Consider the following 12,031-nt stretch of genomic DNA (forward strand, 5'->3'; position numbering starts at 1 on the left):
CACTAGCACCACCACCACCATCGTGATCATATCCTTGTTCACCATTCTCCATCATCTCCATCATCAACAACAAATTTTCCTTGTTCTTTATTTCCTACACCTTTGGGTCATCTGTATTCATGTTTTCTCCCATTCCTCTTCCTTTTCCTTCACTTTCACACCTTCTCGTTTTCTTCTCCTTCTTCTCCTCATCCTCGCTGTCATCCTCTTTCACCTTCTCTCCTTCTCCTCCCCCTCCTCCTCCTTGCCAAATCCTCTTTCATGTTCTTTATCCTCCTGCTCCTCTTCTTCCTCTTTCTTTTTAAGCCATTTTCTTCTTCCTCCTTCACCTTGGTCTTACTCTTAGTAGTTATCATGATAGTACACCAGTTGTCATCCCTGAGCCTGCACGGAAAGACCTTCTAATATTTTAATAAACCCTTGGCCATCTTCATATTTGTCTTGTAACGGGCATAAAAACGGCAACAATCTTTACTGGGTGGTGGTAGTTGCCGTCTTCGTGCTTGTTATGAGGCCACTGACTTTAACCTGTGTCGTCTTGGGTTAAGATGACTGTGAGGAGACATGACTGATTGTAGAATGTAACATCTCGAATACCTCTACTTGCTGTTATCGTCTTCAGTAAATACAAATTTTGAGATCCGTGAGTTACCATGAGCCAAACAAAACTTGTCACGAAATGGTTTCTCATTTTTAATGAAGGAATGGAGGTTATAAGTAAAATTACGTGTAATGTTCCAACAGGCGAAGGCATTGACCAAGCGTGCTGATGAGGGCGTTTCTCGAAGACGGCCTCAGATTGGCGGTGCAATCACATAGTTGCTGCCATCTCTGGAAAATGGACTGGTTTCGAGTAGCGTCGATGCCGAACGATACCGTAAGAGTCACCCACGTTCTGCCATTGGCCTTGTCAAAAAGGGCAGAGGAGAGGACAAATTTTCAGGAAAGCTTCTTGCCCTTTTATAGGAAACTGTCCCTAAAAGGTGGAAGAATCTGCAGCGACCAACGGCATCACGATCCAGAAGGCGATGGAAGCTCCTGCATTAAAGATACACAATGTTTATCCCAGGACGTGTGGCCTGAAATGGAAAAAGTTTCACAATGATCACTCCACTGGATTAGTTCCCAATTTGCATCTCCGTGAGGGAACTACCAAGGGGTAGATAACTACGAAAAATAAAATTGAATAGCCGATGAAAAGGTGAGATTCTACGATTCGAAGCGTGGATATTAAAAGTCTTAATGTGATAGGGGGCTAGAAACTCTGAGAAAGAAATGCAAAGGCTCAATCTAGATACGGGGGGGGGGGGGGGGGAGAGGGGCAGTCAACTACAGTGAAAAGTATACAAAGATTTCTTATCAGACGAATATGGTTTAATGTCAACAGCAGCGGGAAACTGTATGATGGAGAAACAACTGATTACGTACAGGAAAGTAGGACAGCGAGTGAATTATTTCCAACGTAAGGCGGCGGGGTTGTACTCGTCAGAGTCGACAGCAAACCAGTCCCAGTATCCGTACTTCAGTTATACATGTTGACTTGACGTACCGAAGCTGGAAATATATAGAAATTGTATGAGAATATTGAACGAGTAATTCAGTACGTAGAAGAATGTGATAATCTAATTCACTCTCGGGGGACTCGAACGCGATAGTAGGGGAAGGAAGAGAAGAATGAATTACGGAAGAATGTGAGCTTGGTAGCAGGAATGAGAGAATAGGAAGTCTAATTGAGTTTTGCGCTAAATTTCAGCTAACAATAGTGGATACATCTTTAAAAAATCACTAGAGGCGGAGTAGTGGAGAATCCAGCTCCACTACAAATGATCAGACAGAGCTTCCGAAATCAAATTTTGGAATGCAAGGTGAATTCCAGAGCAGATATAGATTCGATTCGAATCACAATTTAGCACTGATGAAGAGTACGTCGAAATTTAATGAATACTACAGCAGGCACGTCAGTTGAGGAGGAATGGACATCTCTTAAAATGGCAATCAGAGAGGTTGGACAGACAAACGTGGGTAACAGGAATGGGTAACAAACGAAATACTTCAATTGATCGCTGAAAGAAGGAAGTACAAAAATATTAGGGGAGATTCAGAAACACAGAAATGTAAGTAATTTAGGAATGAAGTAAACAGGAAGTGCAGAGAAGCCAAAGTGAACTGAGTGCAGGAAAACAGTGTAGAAATCGAAAAATAAATAGCAGTCGGAAGGATTAATTTAGGATATGGAAAAGTCAAAATAACCCTAGATGAACTAAAAGCAAGAACATCGACATTCAGAGTGCAATAGGAAATCCAATGCCATGCACAGAAGACGGAGCTGATAGGGGGAAAAAGTACACTGGAAGCCTCTACGATGGGGACGACTTGTTTGATGACGTGAATGGGAGTCGATACGGCAGAGATTGGGGACCCAGTGAAGAGATAACGTTTAAAGGACTTTTGGAAGACGTCTGACTAAATAAGGCGGAAAGGATAGATAACATTCCATAGAAATTTCTGATATCGTTCGCGGAAGTAGCAGTCAACCAGCTATTCAGTTTGGTGCGTGGGATCTATGAGTCGGGAGACATACCATCGGAAGTTCGCAAAAATATCATCCACACAATACCGAAGATAGCAAGGGCAGGTAAGAGCGAGGAATATCGTGGAATCAGCTTAACGGTCCATGCACCCAAGGTACAGACAAGAATAATAAACAGAAAAATGGAAACTGAACAGGAGGATCTACTGGATGACGATCGAATCGGCTTTCGGAAACGTAAGAGCACAACAGCAGTAGTTTTGACGTCGTAATTGATTTTGGAAGCAAGACTTAATAAAAATCAAGATAGGTTCATAGGATCAATCAACATGGAAAAAGTGATCGACAGTGTAAAGTCGTGCTGGTTGAAATTCTGTGACAAAATGGAGTAAGCTATAGAGAAAGACGCGTAATAACAGGAAGAATGGGTGACCAAGAACTAAGAGCCGTAAGGTAATATGAATCCCATTCCCGTATAGGCTTTTAGAAGTTTCTTAAGATACTGCCCCACTTTTACCTTTCGTATTATGCTCAAGCTGTTATCTACCCTGTATTAGTTAATCTACTCCGCTTATCCCAAGTAAACGAAGATAATTACGCACTTAACGGGAATACCGTAGGGTAATGAGGGGGAACTTCGGCCAAGTACTCTTCTTCCCGTAGGTTTCGGGGTTGTTATACGACCAGTATGCCAAGAGAATAATAACTGAGACTGCAAAAACTTGATATTATTTCCACATTCCGGACAAGCTCTGAAGGCAAGTGTAAGATGCAACCACCTCTCACTGATCAGTATGGACCTGGACTGCTAATGCACAATAGTAACTTAAGACTTCTGGGTTGCTTCCACATCACTGAACCTGGGGTTAAGAAAACGTTTTGTTCTTCAGTCTCATTGCTGGCATCTCAAATCCCGATTCCGGGAATTGCGTAGATCCTTTATCGAAGCTCACTTTGCATGTCAAATAGCCTTTAAGATATTTATCCATGTTATTATAGGAACATGTTGACACTGCGGTACATCGTTTATTTCTTTAGGGAATCAAGTTATAAACTGAAGTACAAAGAACTCCCTCTGGATTCTCTATGTGTCTTCGAGGCGAGAATGTGATGAAAATTACATAGCAAAATTCTCTCTAGAGAAGAGTAGTATTGGACCTGATTAATTTTAATACAGATAAATTCGACTATAATTATTGGTGGGCCCCGAAGTGGCTGTTACCATTAGGCCGATACCTTTGTGTGAACATGGACACCAGAAGCGTAGGGATACAATTCTGGGAGAGAGTTGGCCGTTAGATCCAGTCAAGTAATGACAAAATAACATATATGGAGGGACATCTTCAACTTTCCTATCCTGTCTTCTTCACTTGCGTGTGATATTAAGGTATATTGTTAATTTTTACTTGTTGACCGTTTAACAGCAACTGAATGAAACACAGTTTTCTTGCAATACGTGATTAGTCTTCATTATCTGCAAAGCACCTTCAGAGGCCTGGAATATTTACATATTTTTACTCTTTGGTTTGCATTTTGGAACAATATATATACAGGTTATAAACAGTTCTAACAGCTGGTTTTTCTGTGACGTAGTAATAGTTCAAATTCTACTTACGGGTTCCGTGGATGATTTTCTACATGTTGCATTTTAGTTCCGTTTCTGGCGCTGTTCTTCTTCTTATAATTGCGATTTCGGTTTTTGCTTTCCACGCTTCACAGCACTAGGAACTCAAGACTTGTTTTATTACTGTGTTTTGGTTCGTGTTGCCGACCGTCGGATGTTACTGTCAAAGATAGAATGTTATTGCCACCTTCATAATGTTATTTCTTTTTTTTTGATATCTGTGATCTGAGTGTGTATTCATGTGTGTGTGTGTGTGTGTGTGTGTGTGTGTGTGGTTGTTTGTGTCTGTGAGAAATGGTATTTGTTTTGGTACATATTCTTTTTTGTGTATGCATGTGTGAGAAGGGGAGTTGTGTGAATGTTTGTGTGTGTGTGTGTGTGTGTGTGTGTGTGTGGCTGCAACAAGGTGGGAGGGAGGTAGGAGAAAGAGGGAGCCAGAGAAAGAGAGAGAGAGAGAGGTGAGATGTGTATTTCTTTCAATGTGGCTGCAAGTGCAAGAGGGATAATTTTTATCATTTCTTTCATCAAGTGTAGTAGAGAGTCTGTGCTGATGTGTGTTTGTCATTTATCACGTATTTGTTTTCAGCAATGGCTTTCTGGATGTGGAAGTTTTCTTGCATTTGTATAAGGTATTTGTCATGGTTGTTTATTCCCATTATTTTCAAATCTTGTTCCATGTTTTTAGCAAGGTAGTTATGATGTTTTAAGTGTTTTGCAAATGTAGAGTGGTTTACTTCGTACTTCTACACCTGATGAGTTCTTTGCATCACGTTTTACAATTCCTGTATGTCATGCCATAACTTTGATATTCAAGTTTTCATGTTCCAGATCTCAGGAATTTATCTCTCTTAGTTGTTGGTTGGATTGAATTTTATTGGAGGGTTTGCACAGTTTTGTATGTTGTTTCGAAGCCCGGTTTCTTTAGTATGTTTTCCACTCTGTGTATTAATTTATGTGTGTATAAGTCAAAGTGCACCATCTGCTTCTTTTCTGTGTGATGTTGTCATTGTGTGTGGCTGATGAATGTGTCTGTGTGTTTACAGCTTCTGAATTATCTTGTATTCTGGAAATGTTGTGTTTGTTTTGTATTTGTCTTGTTATTTTTTGATTCAGTCTGTATACTACATATGTGTAATACCCATTGTTCCTAGATATTTTTGTAACTGTACTCGTTTCTTATTCATAGTTTCTGGTGTTGAGTGGGATCCTGTGTAATCTGCATAACATATGTCTTAATGCAGCAAACTTCTAGTTGTGGGGATGATTCGATGTGGAATGTATGATTGTGTCTGTGGCTATTGGTTTTCTGAAGATGTTGAATACATGTTTAACATTTTCTTTTATTATTGTTATACCAAGTAAATTTATTTGATTTTCCTTTTCAAGTGTGAATTTTGTGTTCTGATGTGCTGTGTTTAAATGGTTGAAATAGTTCTGAGTACTATGGGACTTAACATCTGAGGACATCAGTCCCCCTAGACTTTGAACTACTTAAACCTAACTAAGCTAAAAACATCATACACATCCACGCCCGAAGCAGGATTCGAACCTGCGACCTTACCAGCAGCGCGGTTCTAGACTGAACGCCTAGAACCGCTCGGCCACAATGGCCGGCTGTGCTGTGTTGATTTCAGAGTGGAGTTAATATACTTTTTGATTGGGCTCGTCTCCAGACAAATAATGTCATCCACATATCTGTATCAGTATATGATTTTAAATTAGTGGTTATCTTTCCAAATATCTCATTTTTCCAGATGACTGATAAAAATGTTTGCTTATGTTCCTGGTATTGGGCATCCAATGGGCAGTCCATCACTTTGCAGACAATATTCATTTTCGAACTGGAAGTGGTTTTGTTCGGTTTTCAGCTTGAGCAAATATGTTATTTCGGACATTGCTTCTGTAATGTGGTTTCTGTGGGATATGAGACTTTGTTCTACGATTTCTATTGTTTCTGTGAAAGGGATGGAGGTATACATCGTGTGTTTGGAAATTAGCCTACAAGCATTTGCATTCTGGTGCGAAGACTGTGGAGATTGCGAATTTCCTGGCTGTGAGCAGCTTCAGCAGCGGCTATTCAGTAATACTGAAGACCATTACAACAATGGACGTCACCCTGGGACTCCATTCGACGCAGTTCGACAAGCACGACCACCGGATTCGAGTGGCCGAAAACCAATTGTCACCGGCCGTACGAGCGGCGCTGGAGGAGCGCAGGATGGCCCAGATCAAGCAGAACGCCCTCTATGAGGAAGACGAATGACTACTTTATGGACCCGGAATAGCAGATTGAACGTACGTTCCATAATATGGCATTTATGTGTAGTCAAAACTTCAAATGCGTTTTTTTTTCGAAATGACTTTTTTTTATCTCGCGGATTCTTTGTTTCCGATGAAGATAACTAAATTGTCTAGGAGTTGTACCACTTTTATTCCAATCCATCAAAAATAAATATTTTTATTTGGTCGATGAATTCGAAAAATCGATGAAAAAGCCCTTTTTCATTCAAATGGCCTCCATTTAGTTTCCTATGATTCAAATAACTTAAGCGAGGAACAACTCCTAAAGAATCTTATATTCATTGCTAACGTCAACTCATTTTTGATATCATACGAGCCAGCTGACCTGTGACATACCGCGCGTGGAGGTCTACATCGAAATTTTGTTTCGTTCCACACCGCACTTCCGCCTTGGTCTTCGACATTTCCGGTCGAAAAAATTCCAGTTTGTAGAGGAAGTATCAATAAACATTTTGACGAAATTTGGCATTGATACCTGTAACACATACTGAGAAAAATTTCTCAAAGAACATGCTTTGTTCGGGCCAAGGGCAAAATCACTTCTGTTTCACATTATTCAAAAAAATATGGGATCTTGCACCCCAACCATTATTACGGATTAGAGAAAAAATTAGACAGAATACGAACAACTTATCTGCAATGCATTTCAAAGAGAGTAATACCCACAATAAGACAGTAATATGGAAGATCGTAATGAGGAACATAGCTTCCACTTGACAACAGCCACACGTTCGAAATTGCGATATTGTGTATTAGGACTAAAAGCGAGATATTACAGTTTACCTGCAAAGTACCAACTCAACCATAAAGAATAAATGAAAAAGATTACCATGTGGCACTCGTACTACGCAAAACAGGAATACAGATTATTGCGCCATGTTTTATCGAATTCGGAGTTCACTGACAGGACAACTTGCAGTGCTGGTGACTGTCTCTGTTTCCGTATCGTATCACTGGACGGTTTCGAACCCCGCCACCAAGTGCATTTTGAATAAAAATCATCAGCAATGACATTCTAAGACTTTCAGTGTAAGAAGACAACCCCATTCAGCCTACGACATTGTCAAACAGGGCGAAAGAGTGGGCAGTGGTTGAGGTCACTCTCTTGCCCTTGGGATGGGAAACTGCGCCTAAACCAGTAAGAAACAGCAATGATCAACAGCATGATGCTGCAGAAGGCAATAGAAATCACTGCACTGGAGACACATAATATGTATCTACAGAACATGTGGTCTGTAATTGAAAAACGTTCATGATGATCTCTGCATAGACAAAATAATCTGGACTAATCCCCTATCGGATCTCTTGGAGGTGACCATGGGACAATGATTGAATGATAAACGAAAGGATAACGTTCTAACAATCGGGGCATGGAATGTCAGAAGTCTGAATGTGGTAGGGGCGCTAGAAAATCTGAAAAGGGGAATGCAAAGGCTCGGTCTAGATATAGTGGGGATCAGTGAAGTGAAATACAAAGGAAAAGAAGTATTTCTGGTCAGATGAGTACATAGTAATATCAGCAGCAGCATAAAATGATATAACACGAGTAGGATTCATCATTAACAGGAATGTAGGGTAGAAAGTTAGTCGCTGTGAACGGCTCAGGTTCGTGCTCATCACAATCGATAGCAAACCAACACCGACAACGCTAGTTCAGGCTTACATTCCGACATCGCATGCCTAAAATGAGGAAACAGGTAAAGTATGTTAGGGTATTGAACAAGTAATTCAGTACAAAAGGAAGATGAAATTTTAATAGTTGATGGTAACTGGAATGCGGTTACAGGCGAAGGATTAGAAGAAAGGGTTGCAGGAGAATGTGGGCTTGTTTCTAAGAATGAAAGAGGAGAAACGATAATTTTCTGCAATAAATTTTAGCTGGTGATAGGGAATACTCTATTCACGAATCACAAGAGGAGGAGGTATACTTGGAAAAGGTCGAGAGATACGGGGAGATTTCAGTCAGGTTACATCATGGTCAAGCAAAGATACAGAAACCAGATACTGGATTGTAAGGCGTTTTTTGATGCGGCCCGCCACGAATTCCTTTCCTGTGCTAACCTCTTCATCTCAGAGTAGCACTTGCAACCTACGTCCTCAATTATTTGCTTGACGTATTCCATTCTCTGTCTTCCTCTACAGTTTTTGCCCTCTACAGCTCCCTCTAGTACCATGGAAGTAATTCCCTCATGTCTTAGCAGATGTCCTATCATCCTGTCCCTTCTCCTTATCAGTATTTTCCACATATTCCTTTCCTCTCCGATTCTGCGTGGAACCTACTCATTCCTTACCTTATCAGTCCACCTAATTTTCAACATTCGTCTATAGCACCACATCTCAAGTGCTTCGATTCTCTTCTGTTCCGGTTTTCCCACAGTCCATGTTTCACTACCATATAATGCTGTACTCCAGACGTACATCCTCAGAAATTTCTTCCTCAAATTAAGGCCGGTATTTGATATTAGTGGAGTTCTCTTGGCCAGAAATGCCTTTTTTGCCATAGCGAGTCTGCTTTTGATGTCCTCCTTGCTCCGTCCGTCATTGGTCATTTTACTCGCTAGGCAGCAGAATTCCTTAACTTCATTGGCCTCGTGACCATCAATCCTGATGTTAAGTTTCTCGCTGTTCTCATTTCTACTACTTCTCATTACCTTCGTCTTTCTCCGATTTACTCTTAAACCATACTGCGTACTCATTAGACTGTTCATTCCCTTCAGCAGATCATTTAATTCTTCTTCACTTTCACTCAGGATAGCAATGTCATCAGCGAATCGTATCATTGAAATCCTTTCACCTTGTATTTTAATTCCACTCCTGAACATTTCTTTTATTTCCATCATTGCTTCCTCGATGTACAGATTGAAAAGTAGGGGCGAAAGGCTACAGCCTTGTCTTACTCCCTTCTTAATACGAGCACTTCGTTCTTGATCGTCCACTCTTATTATTCCCTCTTGGTTGTTGTACATATTGTATATGACCCGTCTCTCCCTACATCTACATCTACATCTACATCCGTACTCCGCAAGCCACCTGACGGTGTGTGGCGGAGGGTACCCTGAGTACCTCTATCGGTTCTCCCTTCTATTCCAGTCTCGTATTGTACGTGGAAAGAAGGATTGTCGGTATGCTTCTGTGTGGGCTCTAATCACTCTGATTTTATCCTCATGGTCTCTTCGCGAGATATACGTAGGAGGGAGCAATATACTATAGCTTATCCCTACTTTTTTCAGGATCTCGAACAGCTTGCACCACTTTATATTGTCGAACGCTTTTTCCAGGTCGACAAATCTTATGAACGTGTTTTGATTTTTCTTTAGCCTTGCTTCCATTATTAGCTGTAACGTCGGAATTGCCTCTCTCGTGACTTTACTTTTCCTAAAGCCAACCTGATCGTCACCTAGCGCATTCTCAATTTTCTTTTCCATTCTTCTGTATATTATTCTTGTAAGCAGCATCGATGCATGAGCTGTTAAGCTGATTGTGCGATAATTCTCGCACTTGTCAGCTCTTGCCGTCTTCGAAATCGTGTGGATGATGCTTTTCTGAAAGTCAGATGGTATGTCGCCAGACTCATATATTCTACACACCAACGTGAACAGTCGTTTTGTTGCCACTTCCCCTAATGATTTTAGAAATTCTGATGGAATGTTATTTATCCCTTCCGCCTTATTTGACCGTAAGTCCTCCAAAGCCTTTTAAATTCCGATTCTAATACTGGATCCCCTATCTCTTCCAAATCGACTCCTGTTTCTTCTTCTATCATATCAGACAAATCTTCACCCTCATAGAGGCTCTCAATGTATTCTTTCCACCTATCTGCTCTCTCCTCTGCATTTAACAGTGGAATTCCCGTTGCACTCTTAATGTGACCACCGTTGCTTTTAATGTCACCAAAGGTTGTTTTGACTTTCCTGTATGCTGAGTCTGTCCTTCCGACAATCATATCTTTTTCGATGTCTTCACATTTTTCCTGCAGCCATTTCGTCTTAGCTTCCCTGCACTTCCTATTTATTTCATTCCTCAGCGACTTGTATTTCTGTATTCCTGATTTTCCCGGAACATGTTTGTACTTCCTCCTTTCATCAATCAACTGAAGTATTTCTTCTGTTACCCATGGTTTCTTCGCAGCTATCTTCTTTGTACCTATGCTTTCCTTCCCAACTTCGATGATGGCTCTTTTTAGAGACGTCCATTCCTCTCCGTGTTGCCTACTGCGTTATTCCTTATTGCTGTATCTATAGCGCTAGAGAACTTCAAACGGATCTCGTCATTCCTTAGAACTTCCGTATCCCACTTCTTAGCGTATTGATTCTTCCTGACTAATGTCTTGAACTTCAGCCTACTCTTCATCACTACTATATTGTGATCTGAGTCTATATCTGCTCCTGGGTACGCCTTACAATCCAGTATCTGATTTCGGAATCTCTGTCTGACCATGATGTAATCTAATTGAAATCTTCCCGTATCTCCCAGCCTTTTCCAAGTATTCCTCCTCCTCTTGTGATTCTTGAACAGGGTATTCGCTATTACTAGCTGAAACTTGTTACAGAACTCAATTAGTCTTTGTCCTCTTTCATTCCTTGTCCCAAGCCCATATTCTCCTGTAACCTTTTCTTCTACTCCTTCCCCTACAACTGCATTCCAGTCGCCCATGACCATTAGATTTTCGTCCCCCTTTACATACTGCATTACCCTTTCAATATCCTCATACACTTTCTCTATCTGTTCATCTTCAGCTTGCGACGTCGGCATGTATACCTGAACTATCGTTGTCGGTGACGGTCTGCTGTCGATTCTGATTAGAACAACCCGGTCACTGAACTGTTCACAGTAACAGACCCTCTGCCCTACCTTCCTATTCATAACGAATCCTACACCTGTTGTACCATTTTCTGCTGCTGTTGATATTACCCGATATCATCTGACCAGAAATCCTTGTCTTCCTTCCACATCACTTCACTGACCCCTACTATATCTAGATTGAGCCGTTGCATTTCTCTTTGCTTAGTTTCTAGTTTCCCTACCACGTTCAAGCTTCTGACATTCCACGCCCCGACTCGTAGATCATTATCCTTTCGTTGATTATTCGATCTTTTTCTCATGGTAACCTCCCCCTTGGCAGTCCCCTCCCGGAGATTCGAATGGGGGACTATTCCGGAATCTTTTGCCAATGGAGAAATCATCATGACACTTCTTCAACTACAGGCCACATGTCCTGTGGATACAGGAACAAATATAGACTCGTATCACAATTTAGTAGCTATGAACACTAGGCTGAAGTTTCAGAATCAGGAAGAATCAGTGTGCAAAGGAATGAGAATGAAGAGATACTCTTGAAGTTATCGTGAGGATATTGATACTGCGATAAGGTATAGCTCAGTAGGCACTTCAGTTTAAGAGAATCGGATGTATCTAAAAAGAGAAATCACAGAAGATGGACACAAAAACGTGGATACAAGAAAGTAGCTGTAAAGAAACAAACCATGGGTAACAGAAAAATACATCAGCTGATGTATAAAAGAAGGAAGTACTAAAATGTTCAGGGAAATTCAGGAATATAGAACTAAACGTCACAC

The 12,031-nt window shown here is 40.9% G+C and overlaps 1 protein-coding gene across 2 annotated transcripts in view; it reads left to right on the top strand.

Moving 5' to 3' along the window:
* LOC126278393 (protein borderless) overlaps window positions 1-12,031 on the top strand; it is a 470,529-nt gene that overhangs the window by 157,179 nt on the left and 301,319 nt on the right. The window lies entirely within an intron of this gene.

Source organism: Schistocerca gregaria, chromosome 6, assembly GCF_023897955.1.
Source record: "Schistocerca gregaria isolate iqSchGreg1 chromosome 6, iqSchGreg1.2, whole genome shotgun sequence".
NCBI classification, from domain to species: Eukaryota; Metazoa; Arthropoda; class Insecta; order Orthoptera; family Acrididae; genus Schistocerca; species Schistocerca gregaria.